Below are 21848 nucleotides of genomic sequence, written 5' to 3'. Positions count from 1 at the left end.
GGGGGTCGGCCTTCTGTCCCGTGGAGCCGCGCTTGGCCCCAGGGTTCAGGAAGTAGAGAGCAGTAACAACTGCCCCACTTCTCAGTTTCTGTCCAAAATTAGTTGTGAACTGAATGCCACCCTTGAAACGAGTAATATACTACGTGTTAACGAAATTGAATTTTTTAAAAAGAGTCTTTAGCAAAGGAGCACCTGGGTGGTGGAGTCGGTGGAGCGTCAGACTCGGTTTCAGCTCAGGTCACGGCCTCAGGGTCGTGGGATCCAACCCCGCATCAGGCTACATGCTTCGCGCAGAGGCTGCTTAAGACTCTCTCTACCTCCGTCCACAGCGTTCCCCACACCCCACCCTTTCTCTCTCTCAAAATAAAGTAAAAAGTCTTCAGCATGTATTTAGAAAACAAAGACATTGGTTAATTAAAAAAAAAAAAAATATGTGCAGTGTTCCATGCTTCTCTGGAAAATCCTTGTAAAACTTTCGTGCAGCTAGTAAATGAAGTCATTGTTTACTCGATGTAATGGAAAGCGTGCCTCAAGTGTGAGTCAGGAAACCCTCGGGTTCGGAATGCTTCAGTCTCCAGTTCACGGCCACTAGCCAAGTCGCTTCAACTACCTGAGCCTCGTGATTCTCACTCATTAAACACAGGGATTGGGCTACTCTACTGGTAAGGGGACTTGACCGTGTGCTCTTGGACACGTTTTCTCACGTGTTGGAGCTTTGGTTTCCTTTTTGGGATTATTCAATGACATTGCAACAAAAAGCGTTTTATACAGTGTCTGGGAGGCATGGGGTGAAACGTGTGTCTCTACTACAGGAAGGAGTTGGTTTAGAAATTAATTGATTAATTGAGGGCCTGTGGATTGTTACATGGATTGGGTATTGCAAAATCCCATTTATATTTATCCGCTCATCACTTTCATTTCAAGACCTTTTCTTCTGCTGTGACTGAGAGTTTGGGCAATCATCTGTGTCAGCCCTTGGCTCAGGACATTTGGTAAGAGCGAGGCTAGTACACATGCAGACTCTGATCCCTCCAAAGGGTTGGTGCCTTTAGTTTCCAATACTTTCACATTAACTGCCCATCATGACTGAAACATTCATGCAGTTTCTTTGGGTTATTAATTGCGGCCGGGAAAATCGTGTTTGTTCTACTTCTTTGTTCAATTCCATTCATTTCCTGTTAGAGCTTTCTCTGTGTCCCTAGACCTGTGTGATGTGCTAACAGTGGCCTGAAACAGCGCAGTCTTATATTCAAGGACATGACAGTTTTGTGGGAACAAGAAGCCTCACACATGAAACAATTAGGGAAGAAGAACAGATGACAGGAGAACAACACATAACGGAAGTTTGGATTGTGTGTGCTTCATGACTCTGGTCTGAAACAAATCACCAGTTCCTCCAGATTGTGAAGAAATAAGACTCTGAAATAACAGGTAACCTAAGAGTGAAATGGATTAAAAGAGAACTTGGAGCATGTAAGTTTTCATCCAAGCCCTGTTGTTGGGCGTAGGCTTCCCTTTGTGGTGGCTGAGTTGTTACTCTCTGCCGCAGACACCGTTCTTCAGGGCTGTCCTTTCTCTGAAGGATCCTGGTTGTGTTTCTGTTGTTTCCTCACCGCCCTCTGGTTTAGATTTTTTGATGCCATCCCGGTTGTATCACACTCTTGCTAGGTGAGTAAAGGTAAGCATAATTTGAAAGAAGATTAAGGAAGGGATTAAAATGGTGATTTGGAGCTGAGGAAATACAGATTCTGTGGAGAAAATCATATTTATTTTAGATTGTAGGCCAGGCCGGAAACTCATCATATTACCACCAGATGAAGTGAACACTGCTTTTCTGGATTACTGGGAGAAGGTCAACCTTCTGTACGAGCAAATAAACAAGGACACGTTACCATATTTTCAAGTAGATTAATTTAGAGAAATCAAGTAATACTGATCTTATCATGGTTTCTTATTGATCTATTAAACCTAGTAGCTTATTGGAAAACTATCACCAAGAGGGAACTATTTCAAATGTAGCAGGTTATAAGGACAAAGCTTTAGATAACATGAGAAGGTAATTTTTCTTTAGGCAGAAAAATACCAGGCAAATACAGATTTATCTTTGACAGCATGACCTGCCCAGATCCTTGCTCTCCAGTCCATCTGATAAAGGTCAATGCCTGAACATCCAAACAAGTTCATACACACAGCACCTGCCTGACAAAAACAGTAAAATCATTTTTCCTGACCCAAATTGCCCCATTGTCTTAAAGTTTGGAAAACAATACGTTGAATTTCTCTATGCTGTATGCAAATTTTTATTTTCCTTTTTAACATTAGAGACCAATCAGTGTTGTTCTGAGCATCAGTGATGATGAATGTGATGTGTCTGGTTTTCTTCTGCCTTCAACGCTTTCTTTTAAACTCCTCTCACAGAACTTTCTCATTTCTAAATTAATTGAGAAGAGAAAGGATGACTATGAAGTGTCTTTAAAATAGCCTCAGGAAAAGAAAAGAGATAATGCTCATAATTTTTTTATTGTTATGAAGAGTTTGGGTTTGCAAAGTAATAAGCATTTTCCAAATTACTGCCTTCAATTGTAAAATTAGTGAAAACAAAACAAAACAAAACAACAAAAAGCCAAATCTAATTGCCAAAAACCTTGGAGTCCCTAAAATATTTTTTGTAACATTATTATTATTACTATGAACAGAAATAGCAGTGATAAAAATCAAATGAAGTTTTGTGAACACCCCAAATTCCATTTGTATGTGTGTGTTGGGGGAGAGTAGTTTAGAATTAGCAGAAATAATGCTCTTCCCTGCTCACAGCTGTGTCCTGCACAGTTGCTTTCATGATCTCATTTTCCTGGCTGGAAGCTCCCTCTATTAAACAAGAAAACAAGGGGGGGGGGCGGGGCGGGGTAGTCAAAGACATAGCAGGGTAACAGAGAATTGGACTTGAACACAAGCGTCTTCCAGTCCACTGATTTTTTTTTTTTAAAGATTTTATTTGTTTATTTGACAGAGAGAGACAGAGAGGTCACAAGTAGGCAGAGAGGCAGGCAGAGAGAGAGAGAGAGAGAGGGAGAAGCAGGCTCCCCGCCAAGGAGAGAGCCCGATGTGGGGCTCGATCCCAGGACCCTGGGATCATGACCTGGGCCGAAGGCAGAGGCTTAACCCACTGAGCCACCCAGGCGCCCCTGTCCACTGATTTTTTTAAGTGGTTTGTTTTTTAGAAGTGTCTTTTATGACATATAAATCACTTCTGGTGTCATCATTAAACTGGCTTTAGAGAAATTTTGTTTTAAAGAGACAATGCAGTTCGAGAATCCTGAGCTTTTACCTGGGAAGCACAGGATTCCAGAGCTGGGAGCCCTAGGGATCTGCGCAGGTGCAGCTCTGCATTGCTGGACCGGGAGGTTTATTTGCTGTCTGCGGGGCCGGCTCCCCCCTGCTCAACCCTTTACTTAAGGCTTCTCTTACCTCCTCTCGCTCCTCTCTTACCCCACCTGGAGAGTAGTGGGACTACATGTCGACAGTTTATTTTATATTTGGGGTGAACTTTGATTTTTGATAAATATTGAACTAGTGTTTCCTCTTTTTATCGGAGCCCTAATTGGAGGTGAGGGGCCTGTGGAAGGGGTGACAACAGGGACAGGGATGGCTGGCCCCATTGTCATCCCACCAGGCCAGCTCTGTTCTCTCTTTTTTTTAAAAAAAGGTTTTATTTATTTATTTGACAGAGAGAGATCGAGATCACAAATAGCAGGCGGGGGAAGCAGGCTCCCCGCTGAGCAGAGAGTCTGATTCGGGGCTCGATCCCAGGACTCGGAGATCATGACCTGAGCCAAAGGCAGAGGCTTAACCCATTGAGCCACCCAGGTGCCCCCCCCCCGTCTCTGTTCTTAACACCATTCCCTGAAGCTTTTAAAATGCCTTCCTCTTCTTTTTCTTTTTTTTTTTTTTCTTAAAAACATATCTTCCCTCCCTTTTCCAGTGGCAAGACTTAAAAGGTTTCAAATACCTCAAAAATAAATGATTTCCAAATCACTTCAGACTACTAACATGAAATGTTTTATCACATTTCTGAAAGCCAAATGGCATATTAAGAAGTGATTTCATTCTAATCCATATTCTCTTTTAGGGATATAGACACATTATCTCAAATTATTACTCCAAAGAGACAGAGACAAGAATTTTGTACCATTCTACTTCTCAAATCATTTCAGTTATTTTATTTCAATTCCTCTAAATCTCTTGGACAGTTATTTCCTTCTGTATTTTCTTGTATCACTTAAAAATTATATTTTACTTCGTTGGGGCCTAAAGAATTGCATTGAAAAACTAAGAAATTATTGAAAAAGAATTCCATTAGCACAACTATCATGATCAGAAGAAATTGGCTAATTTCAGTGTCTCTTTTGGGCTTTTCATAGAAAATTGGTGAAATGTATCAGCCCTAAGTAACTGGCATTTTGAAATTGATTTCAAGCTATAGAGAGGAAGAAAAGCTACATCGAAAAAAATTAAATCTTAGGTGTGGAGATATTTTAAAAAAAAGAAAAGAAAAAAGTTCCAGGCCCAGAGGATCCCAAATACCGGCCCTTTGGTTCAGAAGTGAGGAAAAAAAAATCACAAAGCTGGTAGGGAGGGAGACACACACACTTCCTTTGCTGTTATTATATTGAAAAGTACTTTTAAAGAGCATTTTTGGTTAATAATGTCAACTCTTTCTGTAGAGAAAACTGCATGTTCCTAATGTCCTATGGAAGCAATCATCAGGTTCCCAGTGGAGGAATATGACAGAGGCAACCACAGCCCCTGGGGTGCTTGTCTTCTCCATCCGACCTCTACTGACCTTGCCAACCCTACCGTAGTCTTCAACTTGATCTAGCTCAATGATCTCTGAGTTCCTTGAAAATGCCGGGGCTCCTGGTCTTCACACATCTACTTCTGTGGCCAGAAGCATTACCACTTGACCTTTACTTGGCCGATTCCTATCCACTCTGATGAGATCTTGACTTCCCCCAGGAGACACGTGGTTGGCTGTGGGTGTTTGTGGCGGGATCACTGCACGGGCTAGAAGAGGAAGGCTCTGTTATCACTCTCAGAATACCTCCAATCAGCAAAATATCTTTAATTCTTTGTGTAGGGATTGCGGCCTGCTCCGGAGACTACATGGAGGCTGGGTGGAAGGGGTTGAGGGAGAGGCAGGCAAGGAGGAAGGGAGGGAGGCAGTGGAAAGATGGGAGAGTAGTTGAAGCATCATGGAACTCAGAGCTAGACGATGAGAATTAAAGAGTGGGAAAGAACTATAGTCAAAAACAGAATGCAAAAGACAAAAGTCCACAGAGTTGCTACCTGGCCCAGATCTCACTAGCTAGCTAACATTTCTCCCCCTTTTTTGATGACCCATCTCTGCTCACCCTCTACTTCCATCTGTTTTTCTTCTGCAGGGAGCCTGTGTGTTCTCGTGGAAATCTATACTGTGCATACCAGAACACTTGTTGACATTTTAGTAAGTTTGCTTTTTGTTAGCTTTCTTTCCCATTAGAGAGCAACTTCATGAAGGGTCTGTCTTTTTCATCATGATGACCCTAGCACCTAGCAAAGGCATTGCTGTCCATATTACATAACTAAATATTTGTTGAAAGCCTAGCATTTGGGGCAAGTCATTTCAGGTTTCTGGACTGCACGGTCCTCATCTGCACTATGAAGGTGATGGTCAGGTTGATAAATCAACACTCCAGCCTAGCACCGGTCTTCTATGACTTTGTACCTACGTGGTCCCCAAGAAGACAGGGGTGTCGTCTGTAGGGACACTGAAGATCTTGTAATACAAACTGTGACTGCCTGGTAGACTGTTTATACAGGACCTTGGATTGGGCCAGGGTAGAGGGTAGTGGTACAAAATAGAGGCTAGGACCAGTCCTTATTATCAGGGAGAGGAGGAGAACAAGGAGTGATGTCTATGGAAAGACTGAGTTGCCCATACGTCTATTGTGGAAAAATCCAGAACACACCAGCTGTCTCTACACCTTAAAGTACTGCAGAATCAACAACAAATCAAACCAACTCCACACATAAGAAGGGAAATAATCAAGATTAAAGCTGAGATCAATGAGGTAGAAACCAGAGATAGAGTAGAACGTATCAATGAAACTAGAAGTTGGTTTTTTGAGAGAAACAGATCGATAAACCATTGGCCACACTAATCCAAAAGAAAAGAGAGAAAGCCCAATTCATAAAATTATGAATGAAAAGGGAGAGATCACAACGAACACCAAGGAAGTAGAAATAATCATCAGAAATTATTACCAACAGTCATATGCCAATAAGCTAAGCAACCTAGATGAAATGGATGCATTCCTGGAAAACTATAAACTCCCAAAATTGAACCAGGAAGAAACTGACAAGCTGAATAGATTGATATCTAGTAACGAGATTGAAGCGGTAATCAAAAACCTCCCAAAAAACAAGAGCCCAGGACCTGACGGATTCCCTGGGGAATTCTACCAAACTTTCAAAGAAGAAATAACACCTATTCTCTTGAAGCTGTTTCAAAAAATTGAAGCAGAAGGAAAATTTCCAGACTCTATTGTGGACATGAGGATAGGAAAGAAACATTACCTCCTGCCGCATCATAAAAGAAGTGATATTTGAGCTCGGCCTTTAAGAATGGCAGGGTTTGGGCAGTTAGAGATTAGAGGTGATATTCCAAGTAGAGAGAGAAGCAAGGCAAGTGGAAAAGCACTTGACATTTCTGGGCATGGTGGGAGTTCATTCATCTCTAGTGGATATGTGAAGCTGACCTGTGGCAAATTCTTTTGGAAAGGCAGGTTGTGACCTAAAAGTACTTGGGCTTTGATCTCTAGGAAGTGTGGGGTCAGAGCAGGTATCTGAGCAGGGTGTTTGTTGCAGCCGGGCTTCAGAAGGATCCACAGTGGTGGTGTGGCAGCTGGGAGCTTGGATCGGGATCCGCGCTGAAGCTATTCTGGAAATGGGGCCATGCTGGCATGGGTGAAGGAGAACTCTTAAACATGGGCTGCAGAGGAACCATTGGAGTAGTGGAGAAGGTATTCAATGATATGAAATCTACAGAAGACTTGAGGAAGATAGAGGAGAAAAGGATATGACCCTCTTGAGAAATTTGAGGAACTTGAGACAAAACTATCATTCCAAAGAGGGAAAGGGCTCTCAGCAAGCCCCTGGCCACCCGTCTGGACTAAAAGTGAAGACTTTGACACTAGGACATTTGAGTTGGAATCGTGGGTTACCATTGGCTAACTTCGGGAACTTGGGCAAGTCATCGACTACTTGGTACTTAGTTTCTTTATCTGTAAGGTGGAGCTAATAATAGTAACCACCTGGTAGGGTTGTTGTAAGGATTAAATGAGTTAATAAACACAACGCTCTGTGCTATCTGTGTTTGTTCTCATGAGGATGCTTTTTAAAAAGTTAAGTGTGGTGAATTGTGTAAGTATATGTTAATTAAAAAAAAAAGTTCAGTGAAAATAGGTACAAAGGGGTCTGGTTGGTGGGAGGAGCAGAAAAAAGGGAAGTTTCTTTCTTTTAATTAGTAGGAGATCTTTCAAGCATGTTTAAAGTTGAGGGAAGTTCTCATGGAAGAGGGAAGAAATGGGAGGTAGAGAAGAGGGTTTGTTGGAAGTAAATTCAGACCCAGGCCAAAGGCTATAGAATAAGTCCTTGGGGGTAAACCTAGTCCCAGAGGAAGGATGAATGGCCTCGCTTTGCCTTGGGAATGAAATCTAGGCTCTTCACCTGGGCCTTCGAGACATCAGAGGAACGGGCTCCTATCAGCTTTCCAGCTATAACTCCTCCCATTCTCCCAACAGGAGTTCTCCCTCGGGGGTGGTTTCACTTTCCGGTGTCAGTCACCCAGGTCAAGGTCTGCTCAGTCACCCAGGTCAAGGTCTACTCCGGAAACACACGACCCGCCTTCTGACAGAGCAGCCTAACGCCGCATCACAATGCCCACGTCATTCCCTCATTTCATCTCCTCACGTAGGCGTTTTATCATCTCATACCATGGCAAGAAGGAGGGTGAGTGCAGTCCAAAAAGATATGGTGAGAAAGGGACCACCTTCACAGAACTTTGATTACAGCGTATCATTATAATTGTTCTCTTTTACTATTAGATTACTGTTGTTATCTCTCACGCTATAAATTAAACTCTATTGTAGGAATGTATGTACAGGACAGTACATTTAGGGTTTGGTAATATTTGCGGTTTCTGGCATCTCCTAGCGTTCTTGGAACATATCCATGTGGATAAAGGGGTTGGCTGTGTGCCTTTTCTCAGCCCCGCAGAGACTGTTTTCAGCTGGGTCTGTGCCCTACCTAGTTCATCTCTGTTCCCTTTGTACCAGTCCTTACTTGGCTGGCTAGCTGTTATTGTTAGCTCTCTTTAAATCTGTAAAGACCTTCCCTCAGCACCCGATCCAAAGCAGCGGTGCACTGCCTATCCCATTAGTCACGTTCTAGGTCTGCACTGATTTATCACCACTCAGTGCTGTCTTGTTTATTTATTTATGGGGTCCTCGTCTGCCTCTCTGCACCAGATACAAGCTTCAGGGAGGCAGGAACCTCATCCCTTTGGAAATCATGGTTTCCTTCTACACACAAGGTGGGAGAGAAGGAATGAATGTGGGAGAAAAATGGGAAGCAAGTCTGGGCAAAGAGGATAGAGTCTTTTTTTTTTTTTTAAGATTTTATTTGTTGGGCGCCTGGGTGGCTCAGTGGGTTAAAGCCTCTGCCTTCGGCTCAGGTCATGATCCCAGCGTCCTGGGATCAAGCCCCACATCGGGCTCTCTGCTTAGCAGGGAGCCTGCTTCCTCCTCTCTCTCTGCTTACTTGTAATCTCTGTCTGTCAAATAAATAAATAAAATCTTAAAAAAAAAAGATTTTATTTGTTTATTTGACAGAGATCACAGCAGGCAGAGAGGCAGGCGGGGTGGGGGGAGCAGGCTCCCTGCTGAGCAGAGAGCCCAATGTGGGGCTCGATCCGAGGACCCTGGGATCATGACCTGAGCCAAAGTCAGAGGCTTTAACCCACCGAGCCACCCAGGTGCCCCAAGAGGATAGATTCTTAAGTGGAGAGGAAGGACATTGAGGAGATGGAGCCATAAGACTTTTCTTTTCCTGGAAATCATGAAGTAAAATAATATGTAGAAAGGAGTGAGGTGAGGGGTGTCTGGGTGGCTCAGTGGGTTAAGCATCTGCCTTCAGCTCAGGTCATGATCCCAGGACTCTGCTCAGCGGGGTGTCTGCTTCTCCCTCTTTCTCTGCCCCTCCCCCTGCTCGTGCTCTTTGTCTCAAATGAATAAATAAAATCTTAAAAAAAGAAAGAAAGGAGGGAGTGAGGTTGAGCCTCTGGGCTCAGAATAGATATCACAAGACTTTTTTTTTTAAAGATTCTTTATTTGAGAGAGAGAGCGTGCGCGCGCAAGCAGGCACATAAGCAGTGGGAGGGGCAGGCAGAGGGAGAAGGGAAAGCTGTTTCCCTGTGAAGCAGGGAGCCTAATGCGGGTCTCCATCCCAGGACCCTAAGATGAGGACCTGAGCCAAAGGCAGATGCTTAACTGACTGAGCCACCCAGAGGTCCCTCAGAAGATATATGATGTTATATCTTACTTTATATTATGTATTATTATATATTTCATATGTAATATGGATTTTATATAATTATCTATATTGATATAATTTATATAGATATATAGATATCATTGTATGTGTCATATATCTGAGATATATCTATATATTGATATCTATATCTATAAAACTTCAGTTGAGTCTGTTTCTTTTGTGACCTGTAGGCTTTGGTCTGAAGCATCTTTGCCATTGCCTTCATGACAGTTTGAATATCACCTTTGATTTCTTCAAATTTAAAGTTTAATTAGGTAAATATCCTCTAATTTTCAGGTAAAGATTGTTTATTTCATTTTTTTTTAAAGATTTTATTTATTTATTTGACAGAAATCACAAGTAGGCAGAGAGGCAGGCAGAGAGAGGGAAGCAGGCTCCCCACTGAGCGGAGAGCCTGATGCGGGGCTCGATCCCAGGACCCTGAGATCATGACCCGAGCCGAAGGCAGAGGCTTTAACCCACTGAGCCACCCAGGCGCCCCAGATCATTTATTTCTTTTTATTCAGATTGTGTTGGATTTTTTAAAAAGATTCATTTTATTTATTTATTTGACAGAGGAGAGAGATCACAAGTAGGCAGAGAGGCAGGCAGAGAGAGAGGGGAAGCAGGCTCCCCGCTGAGCAGAGAGCCCAATGCGGGGCTCCATCCCAGGACCCTGAGATCATGACCTGAGTCGAAGGCAGAGGCTTAAGCCACTGAGCCACCCAGGCACCCCAGATTGTGTTGGATTTTTATCAGGTTTTTTTGTCATGTAAACTTCTATATTTATTTTGAAAACGTTTTAAACATAACCTTTGTACCCAAGTTCATAATCAAAACTTTATAAATGGTTGATTGGTAAATGAACAGAAATTCTCTAGCTGAAAAATGTCAGGAGCCCTATATGGCTATCAAATGTAGATGCTGGAGTGTAATATTGATTCATTTCTGAAAGAGAGGTATTGACATTTCCCACTGTAATTACCTTTTAATCAGTCAAGTTCTTTACTTCTAAATAGCTTTTCTTTGTGTATATAGCTGCTGTGTTATTTGGGTCCTCCAGTGTATTGGCTGTTTTATCACGTTTATATAAACGTGTACCTTTATATTCATAATATCCCTCTTTATCTTGTTTGGCCAGTTTTTAAAATAACTAATTAAAATGCCGTGGTATTAATGTTACTCTTTTACACAGCTGATAGGCCCCTCTACTTCTTTCTTGTAGTAGTGGGCCTTTGGATTTATCTAAGACTGTACATTTCAGTCTTGAGTTTATTAAGATAATCGATAAAAAATTCCATGTCACGGGTGCCTGGGTGGCTCAGTGGGTTAAAGCCTCTGCCTTTGGCTCAGGTCATGATCTCAGGGTCCTGGGATCAAGCCCCGAATAGGGTTCTCTGCTCAGCAGGGAGCCTGCTTCCTCCTCTCTCTCTCTCTCTACCTGCCTCTGCCTACTTGTGATCTCTGTCTGTCAAATGAATGGATAAAATCTTTTAAAAAATTCCATGTCACTCTTTTCCATTCTTAAAAAACTGTCTATTCCCAATATGCTTAAATTGGACATGAGTTACAATCAAAAGATTTTTCTCTCTCTTTTTTTTTTTTGAATCTAAGTCTTTTATTTTCTATGTCAAATACAAAGATATTTGTATTTTATTTTATTATTGTCTTTTATTTTCTATGTCTTTTATTTTATTATTGTCTTTTATTTTCTATGTCAAATACAAAGATATTTGTATTTGACATAGAAAATAAAAGACTTAGTGACTCTTAATCTCATAAAACAAACTGAGGGTTGCTGGGGGGAGGGGGTTTGGGAGAAGGGGGTGGGATTATGGACATTGGGGAGGGTATGTGCTTTGGTGAGTGCTGTGAAGTGTATAAACCTGGTGATTCACAGACCTGTACCCCTGGGGATAAAAATATATGTTTATCAAAAGATTTTTCTCTTACAGAAGATAATGTGTAATTTTCTATAGGACCTAAGTTGCAATTCCATTCTACCCCAGACCATTCAGAGGCCCTAGTACCACTACATACCTTCAATGTAGAGATGTGATTTGAGGTCACTGTTTTCTGAGCCAGAACATGGAAGTGCTTTGGTGATTCATGAAAATAAATATTTTCCCCACTCGGGGCCCATTTTTGATCGGTAATGTGGAGTAAGAAAGGTGGGAATAACCAAGGCCATGGAGGAGAGGGGATGTGCAGGCACTCTTGAGTATTTGTGCAAATGACAAGCAAGTGTTGTAACTTCCAGGCCATATAAAATAACAAATATTTATAGTGCACTGAATGAAGATATGGTTTGCGAAGTGCTATTAGTTACATGTGCATACATTCATCTGTTCAGCAAATGCTTGCGGAAGGTGCCGTGCACCTGATCCCAGCCAGGTGCTGGCAACGTGGCAGTGAACATGTCGGGCACGTATTTATGTCTCACTCGTTCTCTGAGCATGAATGGCTAGATGGTTAATTCCATGGCTTCAGGTGCTGGAATCTAGTCTAACCAGTTTCTGAATTGTTTCAAAAACCAAGTGTTTCCTCTTCCTCCTCCTCTTGGTTCTTCTTCTACCTCCTTTATTCCTAGTATAGGCAATTTGAAATCGAAGAAAAGTTAAAAAAAATAATGTTACATAAATGGGTAGCTTTTTGGAATAACTTTACATTTATATAGTGTGCCCTAGTGACTTTTTAAAAAGCCATCAATTTAGGTTGGCCTTTTCAGAACACTTACCACGCCACCACTGGTCTGCACTTCCCTTGAAATGCATTCCCTAAAGCAGCTCATTTGCCCGCTAGCATAACTCATGACACACAGACATAACTTGGCTCTTAAAACTGAAGAATTTTTTGGAATCCATACATTCAGTCAGGCTACATTGAAACAAATAAGCAAAATTCGAGTTGTTGCCAGAAATTAGGTGAAGCTGCATTGGATTTAAGGGCCCGTTTGTCCGATTACCATCTGTAGATGGCGCTGTGGGGGCGGCAGAAAGCTGGCTGAGGTCCACCAAAGGCAAGGGTGGTGCATCTGCTAGGATCCTAGGACACAGGAGGAGGTGGCAATGAATGAGACAGTAGAGTCAAAGGGGAAGAAAGCAAGAGTGTTAGAAATATCACAAAGATCAGAATGCAAGGGAAGCAAGCATTGAAGTAGGACTTCAGAAGTCCAAGAGCTCCATAGCAAAAGCAAAGTGAGCAGGAGAAACAGGAAGGCCATTGTGGCTGGGTAGACAGGAGGTACCAGGAGGAAGACAGCCTGCATCCCTAGCATTTCTTCCAGTGCCTTCCTCCAACAGTGGCCAGGTTCCTATTTGGTCCTGCTTGGTCTTCCAAGGGCAATGGTTCCTACTGCATAGAGATATGGGAAGTGTCAGCCCCATATCTCTCTTGAGCTGAGACTGTAATTAAAGTTCTTGTTTGATTATGGAAATGAGTTGAGAAATCATGGGACAATTTGGTAGTAATCATGGTGCGGTGGTGAAGTTTGGCTTGGACTCTTCCTTCTGGTTCCTTTAAAGAGCTAAAGCCCTCAGCAGCCTCCCCTCCATCTTTTAGAATATTTTTCACAACCATCCAGGAAATGTTGTTTACTTAATGGTCTACTCCACTTGAAACACGAAGCTCTCCCTGTGTGGTCTTGTCATAATTATTTTCAAGTGGTGTTAATTAACAGAGCCAACACATGGGCACCATTCCCTCCCCTGACTTGGCACCCTCACACACTGCAGTTAGCAGGCCTCATGGGAAGGCATTCCGGTGATCTCTTAGCTGTACTCTCTCCATCTACCTTTTACCATGCGAGTAAACTGCCTCACCAGAGAAACTGTTATCCAGTAAAGAACATTACCAAGTCCTAACAGATGGCTGCTTATCTCAAGACACAGATAGTCACACACATCCTAGCAGTTAAAAAGCCTTTTCTATAGCCCTTTAGAGATCATTATAACAGGGTTTGAATCAAGGAAGGCAATTTGGAAATGGAACAGAGCATGGAGAAAGACAGGGGGAGAATATAAGATTGTTCTTGCAAAGGCAGGGACATTTGGGTTAGGCTGTAGACGTAAAACGATAGCCAAATGGATGGGAATGTTTTGGTTAGTGAGACACCAACAGAGGTTGATGCTTATTGGTAGCTGTGTCCAAGGCAGCTCAGCTGCTACTTTGTGCATCAGAGTAGTAAACCCTTCCCTGTCTTTATTTCCCTCTTTATAATGTGGAAACCAAAGCGCTGACAAGGTTTCAACAGGTTCTCAAGGGTAAGAATGGAGACTGCTTCCGACAGCCCCAGGTTCTGTGAGTGAGGGTTACTGAGCAAACACAGACAGTTTATTAATGAAGTTCAGGGTGGCCAGTTTTTCTTTCTAGAGTAAACACATGCCCAAGAGTATTGACTCATTTTTACATTGTTCTGTTGCATTGTTTGTAAATCTTTTGAATTATTACCCTGTATTTGTTCTCTATTGTTCAAGATACTCTTTTAAAAGCTGAATATGGAACTTCAGTCCCTGCTGGTTTGGTTCTTTTCCACTTGGCAAAAGTTGATTGATTTTATCTTTCTTTTGGCCTGTGTTTCATGGTGGCTTGAAATGAGCATGGTTTTGTGTGTGTATGGGTTTTTTTTTTTTTTTTTCCTTTTGGTTTTTTTCTTATTGTTGTTGTTGTTTATATCTTTGCCCATATTGTCAATAATAGAATCACTCTGGGAATGGGGTACACATGGTGATTTCTGCAGCAGAGTTTCCAAAGGGAGGGGTCTTGGTGTAAATTTGCAGTATTATATTGTTTTGGCTTTCTTTTCTCAGATACTACAACTGTTTCTTGGGAGTTATTATTTTTTTTCCCAAAAATAAACATTGACACATTGTCGTAAGTGGTGTTCTAAACCATGTTAAGCCTGTTAAAAAAAAATTAATGAAAAATGTTAAAGCAAATGTAACAAAAGAAACAAGAGTAAGCATGTAGAAATGGCGATATGAGGAACCAGCTATGTCATGGTCTGGTTGGATTCTGTGTGTGTGAGGTACATGAATGGGCTTGAAGGGGACAGATTTATGGGAATGGAGAGAACAGGTCAGTCCAGCTCGAGTGTTCTCACTTCTCATGGCACATTAGAAACTCCTGGAGATTTTTTTTTTTTAATTGATGCTCGCATCTCTCCACCAAAATCAGAATGTCTGGGGGGTGTGGTTTAGGCACAGTCATATGTAAAGACCCCTCAGGTGACAGCCAGGATTGAGACCTACTGACAACAAACAGAAAAACACTTCTTCTTCTTCTTTTTTTTTTTTTTTAACAGATTTTATTTTTTATTTTACAGAGAGAGACTGCCAGAGAGGGAATACAAGCAGGGGGAGTGGGACAGGGAGAAGCGGGTTTCCCACTGAGCAGGGAGCCCGATGTGGGACTCGATCCCACAACCTCAGGATTATGACCCAAGCTGAAGGCAGATGCCTAATGAATGAGTCACTCAGGCACCCCAGAAAAACACTTCTTAGAAGTGTCACCAGGCCGGAGGTCTTAGCCTCGTACCAGATACCTGTCTGGGCCAACACACACTTGTGGATTTTATCCAGCTTCAAACAGGCCTGCTCTTTTAGCACTTGCTTCCATGCTGTCTGGCTCTTCCTGACTTCCAAAAAAAAAATAAGCATTTCTACAGTTGGACCTTTGGAGCATTTATGGTACTGTGAAAATGCTGAATGAAATGGTATGAAATAATATTGGTTGCCTTTACTTAAATTGTAATGGAAATATATGCTTTTTTCAAAGGGCCCGATCCAAATGGGGAAAGAGTGTTTTTTGAATGTGGATTACGGGTCTACTTTGTATCTTAAAGGCAATGTTCTCAGCCTCGGAGCCAGCTGTCTTCCCCCAGGCAATTCAAAAGGAGCCGCGTGTCCTATACATGATCTCCTTCCTTCCTTTGACATGGTCTAAATGTCCCTCATTCAAAAGTATTCACATCAGCTTGGAAAGGGCAATTTACAGACCTCTAAATTATACCCATTAATTTAATTTATATCTGTTACTCAGTTACATCCAAAGAAGAGTGCTCTAAGAGAATGGGACTCAGAAATGGTCAATGTGTTTGGGGTCGAAGGAGGTAAGAGCCGGGAGCAGGGAAAACAAACCTGGGTGAAGCCAGATTATAGGGACAAAAGGCAACCTGAGAATAGGGAGGGCGGGGGTCCTAGGATGCTGAGCAGAAGGAAGGTGCTGCTGGTGTTCCATGGCAGTAGACTGAAGTCGGAGTCACCAAAGTTTTAAATGCCGTCTATAGAACGATGACCCCCCCAATTTTTATTTCCATCCAGACTCTTTCTATTGACTTTCAGTTGCCCACTTGCCATATCCATCGGGATCTCTAGATTGACATCTCAAATTTAGCATGTCTAAAACCCATCTCTGGCCCCCTCTCTTCCCCTGGACGTGCACCAGCTGTGGTCTTCCTACCTTACGCAAACGATAGCTCCATACCCAGGGATCTGGAGGCCAAAAGCCAGAGAGTCTTGCTGGCCTCCATCTTTTCTCTCACTCCTGGAGCGTCAGCTATACCAGCAAATATGCTGGCTTTACCTTTCAAACACACTGTAAACGGAACTCCTGGCTCAAGCACCGTTGGTTCTCACCTGGATTGGGGAGGTGGCTCCCTCATGGATCCTTGCCTTCCCACACACCTTCCAGTCTATACTAATCGGGGGTAGCGAGACTTCTAGAGCATAAGTCAAGTTATGTCCATCCTGCTGAAAAACCCCCAGTAGTTTTCCACTGTACTCGGAGTAAAAGTACACCCCCCTTTGGATGGCCTACGAGGTCCTACACAACTTGGAATGCCTGTCCCTTTCTTCCTCTTCTCCTTCTTGTCCCCCAAGACATCCGCTCAGCCACCCGCACTTTCCCTGTATCCACATGTGCCCGGGACACTCCTGCCTTTGCCCTGATGCTGTATTTGGGGCTGCTGGATTTCCAGAATGTTCTTCCTCCAGATGGCTGCTTGTCTCCTCACTGTCTTCAGGTGTTGGCTCAATGTCATCTTCTCGGGTCACCTCGTCTGATCGTCCTGATTCAAGGTTCCAGTCTTGCCCTTGTCCCCATTCCCTGCTTTACTTCACCCCAGTACTTGTTACCCTTTGACCTTCTCTCTATATTTTATTTATTGCTTATCCTTTATTCCTCTTTCCCACTTTTTCCACCAGAGTATAAACTTCATGGGGTCAGGAATTTTTGTCTCTTTTGTTTACTGCTCTGTTCCTAACCCCGACAATACCTGGGCCCATTGCTGGTACTCAGTAAATCATTCCTGGATTAAAGAACAAAATGAACTGGTGTCCTAGATAATCTCTAGAATCCTGTCTGGGTGACTGAGTTTGCCTTGCTCGTCTGTGACCCAGTCTTGGCCTTATACCCTCGTCTCCTGGAGGGAGGACTTTCCATTCCTCGGAGAACCTGAGGCTCCATAGTCCCATTATGCGACCTCCTCGCTTGTCCTGCCCACCTGGATCTCTGCCAACTGCCGGAGCCGGTTGCTGGTCACTTCCTTGTTCCTGCTTAGTCAGCCAGTTGGGGTGTTGGGTGGGAGCCTTCCCTCCCAGCACTCATGCTCTCTCTGCCCCCACTTCTCTTGCACCCATCCCCTGGCTAAGACCTCACTGTGCTCACGTTCTTACTTCTCCCTTAGACAAATAGCCCTTGCCCTCACCGGCTGCTCATCTCCTGGGATTTTGCTATATTGGTCAACCTGGTCCTGCTTGAGCATCCATTTTAATAACTCTTAGTTATACTTCAAATGGCTCTACGCAGCACACTACATAAAAATGATTCTCAGGTTGCTGAGAAGGCGGGTAAAGTGCTTCAGGATCATCAGAATGTCATCGTTCTGAAATGAGGGATGAAGAGTGTGTGGCCAAATCTGGTGGCCCCCAGGGAACTCTCATGGTGGGGAGGGGCCAGAGCCCAATGGGGGAGGGTCGCTTGCCTGCCATTTCTCATGTGGTTTCCCCTGCTCTAACCCTAACCTCAGAGACCAGGGCTTCCAGAAGCTTCTGGGGGATAGGAGTGACTCTGGAAACTGGAGGTCACTCTTAGACTATTTCACAACACTTTTCTCCAGGAAAAAGAAAAAGAAAGAAAGAAAGAAAGAAAGAAAGCAAGCAAGCAAGCCAGCCTCATTTTCTTCATCCCTAGTGTTATATAACCTAACATTTCCCTTGCTGGTTGAAATGAATATCCTTTTTCTGCCTGAATAAATAGGACACAAACTCTTAGGGCAGGCTGCTTCCTCTGTGTAAGCGCTTCTGAGGGATCGGCTGCTTTTGTTGGGTTAGCGGTGGCCCGCAGCTCGCGGCTGGCTTGGGCTGGGTCCTGCCTTGGGGCTCCATCTGGGAGCGTGGATTCTGCCAAAACACCTTTTAAAAGTCTCAACAAGTAGCACACAGAGACTCACTGTGGCCGCTGTGGCGACTCTAGAAGGTGGCCCACCTCAAGGCGCTGTTCGCAGCTGGACATCTCTTGTGGCCCCTTACCCATGTCTCCTGAGTGTAGAAACCCCACAAAAGGCACCGAAAACAGTTAAAAAAACAAAAACAAAAACAAACCAGAGTTGAACACAGCCATATGAGACACAGCCCAACACAACCTGGACAGAGCAGCTGTTTCCTTGATTACTTGGTACAGACCTTCCTCTACTCACAAGGGGGTTATGTCTCAGAAACCCACCCTAAGTTGAAAATGTCATAAGTCAAAAACGCGTTTAATACATCTTTCGTTTCCTGAAAGACCAAGCATTTGTGGCGTAAAGAGAAAGAATTGGATCTCTTTGGCACGACGTCTGTGTGTTACTCATTCTGAACTCCAGGAGCTGCTTCAAATCGCAGCTGGAAATTATGGAATAGACCTACAGTTTTGGAAATTGGGATCTCTTTGGAGTTTTACAAGTGAAATGTTCCAGAATGAGAAACTGACTATCCCAATTTATTGTAGAAGACAAGTGCAAATTGTAAAATTTTACTAATATGGTAAAAGATGCTGATTAAAAAAATTATTTATTTGAGAGAGAGAGAGAGAAGATGACGACTTCCTGCTGAGCAGAGAGCCTGATGTGGGGCTCAATCCCAGGACCCTAAGATCATGACCTGAGCTGAAGGCAGAGGCTTAACCCACTGAGCCACCCAGGTTCCCCCCCTTTAGTAGTTCTTAATCTATCTTGCTTAGGTTTCTTAAAGAATCAGATGAAGTTTCTAGAATGTTCTCAGAAGAATGCAGATGTGTTTATGTATTCAAAAGACTGGATATGATTTCCAAAAGTCCTCTGGAAGCATCCATGTGGATCTTTGCTTTACAGTGTAGAGTAAGCAAACAAGCAAAGGATAGAATGGTGTTATAGAGAGAAATGTAGATATACAGTAATCAATCAAAATTTAGTTATAAGGAAAATGATGTTAAACACATTGCCCAAGTGATGGCAAAAATTGTACTCTTATGACTATCCATTTAAACACATTTAACACTTACGGTGACCTAGTGATCCACACGCTTGGTTTTTATATGCTATTATCTTCCATTTAACTTAATGCCCAGCTGTGCAATTTAAACATCCTGTCTCTAATGTAATTATTTTTGTTCCTTGTTTCCTACATTTTATTTTTCACTCCTTGTCCCTATTTCAAAGACTGTGAAGATATTGGGGCCTGAGGAAAAGGTAGTTTCCAATATAGATTTTGACATTGTAGAATAAGATTTCCAAACCCAGACAGGGAGGAGCTTGGGGCTTGGGGCTACCTGGTCAAGCTCTGCTGTTCTCCTGCTCAGAGGGCAAGGCGGACTTAGGTCTCTAGGTGCGATGACAGAGGGATGTGGATTGGAGGTGAATGGGCCTTTCTGTCCCTTCTATTCAAGTTGATATTTGTTTGAATGAAATGAAAAATCTGTGTGCCCTAAACTGTGTGACTTACTGCCATTGGGTAAGCCACATTCCCAATCAACTGCAGTAGACAGGAGGTAGGAGGTGTGGGAGACACATACCTAAAGGGGGGCCAGACTGAATTTGCCATTTACCTGAGAGCATTATCAAGTGTTCAGCAAAAGTATGTTTCAGGTCTGATACATCAGTTACCAGGGTGTCCTGCAAGTCATCTGTTGAAGTGTCTATTTCCATTCCCAGTTATAAGCTCTTCAAGGTCATGTCCTTGTCTAGCAGGAGGTGATGTTTCCTAAGTACTTGTCAAAAGGGAGAGGTGTAAGCAATGGGTTGTGGGGACTCAGGTGGGCGAGAACAAGGTGATGTTGGGCAATCCCAAAGGGCTGCATGGAGAAAGGGATCTTTGAGATGAACCTGGAAGAAGTGGTAAGATCATACCTGACCCGGATAGGGAAGAGGCAGAGACCAAACACAGGATACCGATGTAGGGAAGGAGGCTGGTGGTTCAGACCTTGAGGCTGGAGAGGTGGGCTGGGACTGGGTTAACAGGGAGATGGTGAGTGGTTTGCACGACATAGGAACTTGGAATGACAGTGGTGTTGATTAGTCCAGAGAGTGACCTGGTGAAGGTGCATTCAATGGGTTAGAAATGGAAGAGGCTAGAGGCAGTCAGACGAGTCAGGACACCACTGCTCTGTCCAGCTGAGAGCTGAAGAAGGCTTGAGTAGTAGGGCTGTCGAGAAGGAAGCAAAAGGGATGGAGGCTGGAGACATTTTAGAGGGGAGGCTGAAGTTATTGCAATTCACAGTTCCCTAGAATAAACCGGCCCAGGGCAAAAATAGGCAGAAAACAATAACATAGTATTATTTTTCTCACCCTGTTCTCTGACTGTTGTACAATCTACAGTGCTTTGAAAACCTTCCTTCCCATAGCGCCCGCTGATTAAGCAGACACTGTAGTACTCGCCACAGGTGCTGAGCACCACCATAGGCCTGAGGAAGCGACCAAGGTTGGTCAAGGTTCTTGCCGCTGGTGGCCATCGGAGGTGCCAACATAGGCAGGACCCACTTGCTGCAAAGGGGGCGGGCTGCATCCTCAGGTAGGGAGTAGTCCTCACGCCAGTCATTATCTGGTTTAGGCGGCAAGGCTACCCTCTGTGTTCTGTGTCTTACGGCATCTTTCTTCAGCCTCTCCTGGCAGCCTCCCCTTTTGCTCTAATTCAGGTGTTTGCTAGTTGTGCAGTGGATGAACTCAGTAGTCGACGAAAATAACCTACCGGAAGGGCTGCTGCTCTCCGAATCCCGGCCGAGACTGCTTCTTTCTGCGGAGGAGGAGGGGAGTTTGTGGATCTGTCTGGCTACTGAGACAGATGTGGTCAGGTGGTAGTTCGAAACTGCTATTTGGGGAGAAGGAAAACTATGCGGCAGGGTTTGGAGCCAGTAAGAGGGGCAGAGAGCTGTTTTCTATGCTCAGCAGAGGGAATAGCATTTCCACTGGAAATCATTGTATTCTTCAGATGTTAGTTCTTTTGTCACCTTGGTAAATATGAACGCCTTTTTATTCTCCTAGTAGAATTTTTTCAATAATTATTTCTCCATGTGGGATGTTTTGTTTTGAAGATTTTATTTATTTATTTATTTGTCAGAGAGAAGGAGAGAGGGAGCACACAAGCAGGCAGAGAGAGAAGCAGGCTCCCTGCTGAGCAAGGAGCCCGATGCGGGACTCGATTCCAGGATCCTGGAATCATGACCCGAGGCAGCGGCTTAACCCACTGAGCCACCCAGGCATCCCTCCATATGGGATGTTTGAGGCTTTATATAAATAACGGAGTGGCATGTGATTTTTGAAAGCAGATATTTTTGAAAAAAAAAAAAAAGTGAATTTATATTCAATATAGGTCACATATACTGTATTATTAGTTTCAGGAGCAGCGTTTAGTGATTCAGCCATGGCATGTAACCCCCAGTGCACATTACATCAGGTGCCCTCCTTAAGGCCCGTCACCCAGCAACCCGGTCCTCCGATCCAGCTTCCCTCCAACAGCCCTCAGTCTGTTTCCTATGATTAAGGATCTTTTATGGTTTGCCTCCCTCTCTGTTTTCATCTTATTTTATTTTTCCATGAAGGCAAGTTTTAAAAGGCTTTCTAAAGGTGAAGTGTAAGGTTTGTGTTTGTTGATAATTTTGCATAAGTTTCTTCTGCCTAACTTTGTAACCTGAGCAAAGATAGTCTTTTTTTTTGGAAAGAGATTATCTTTATCCCCATGAACTTCAACTACAGGCCATCAGTGTTGAGC

This window comes from Mustela putorius, unplaced genomic scaffold (assembly GCF_011764305.1).
Source record: "Mustela putorius furo isolate JIRA1106 unplaced genomic scaffold, ASM1176430v1.1 tig00000450_pilon_pilon_pilon, whole genome shotgun sequence".
In the NCBI taxonomy this organism is placed as follows: Eukaryota; Metazoa; Chordata; class Mammalia; order Carnivora; family Mustelidae; genus Mustela; species Mustela putorius.
This window is presented reverse-complemented; position numbering follows the sequence as displayed.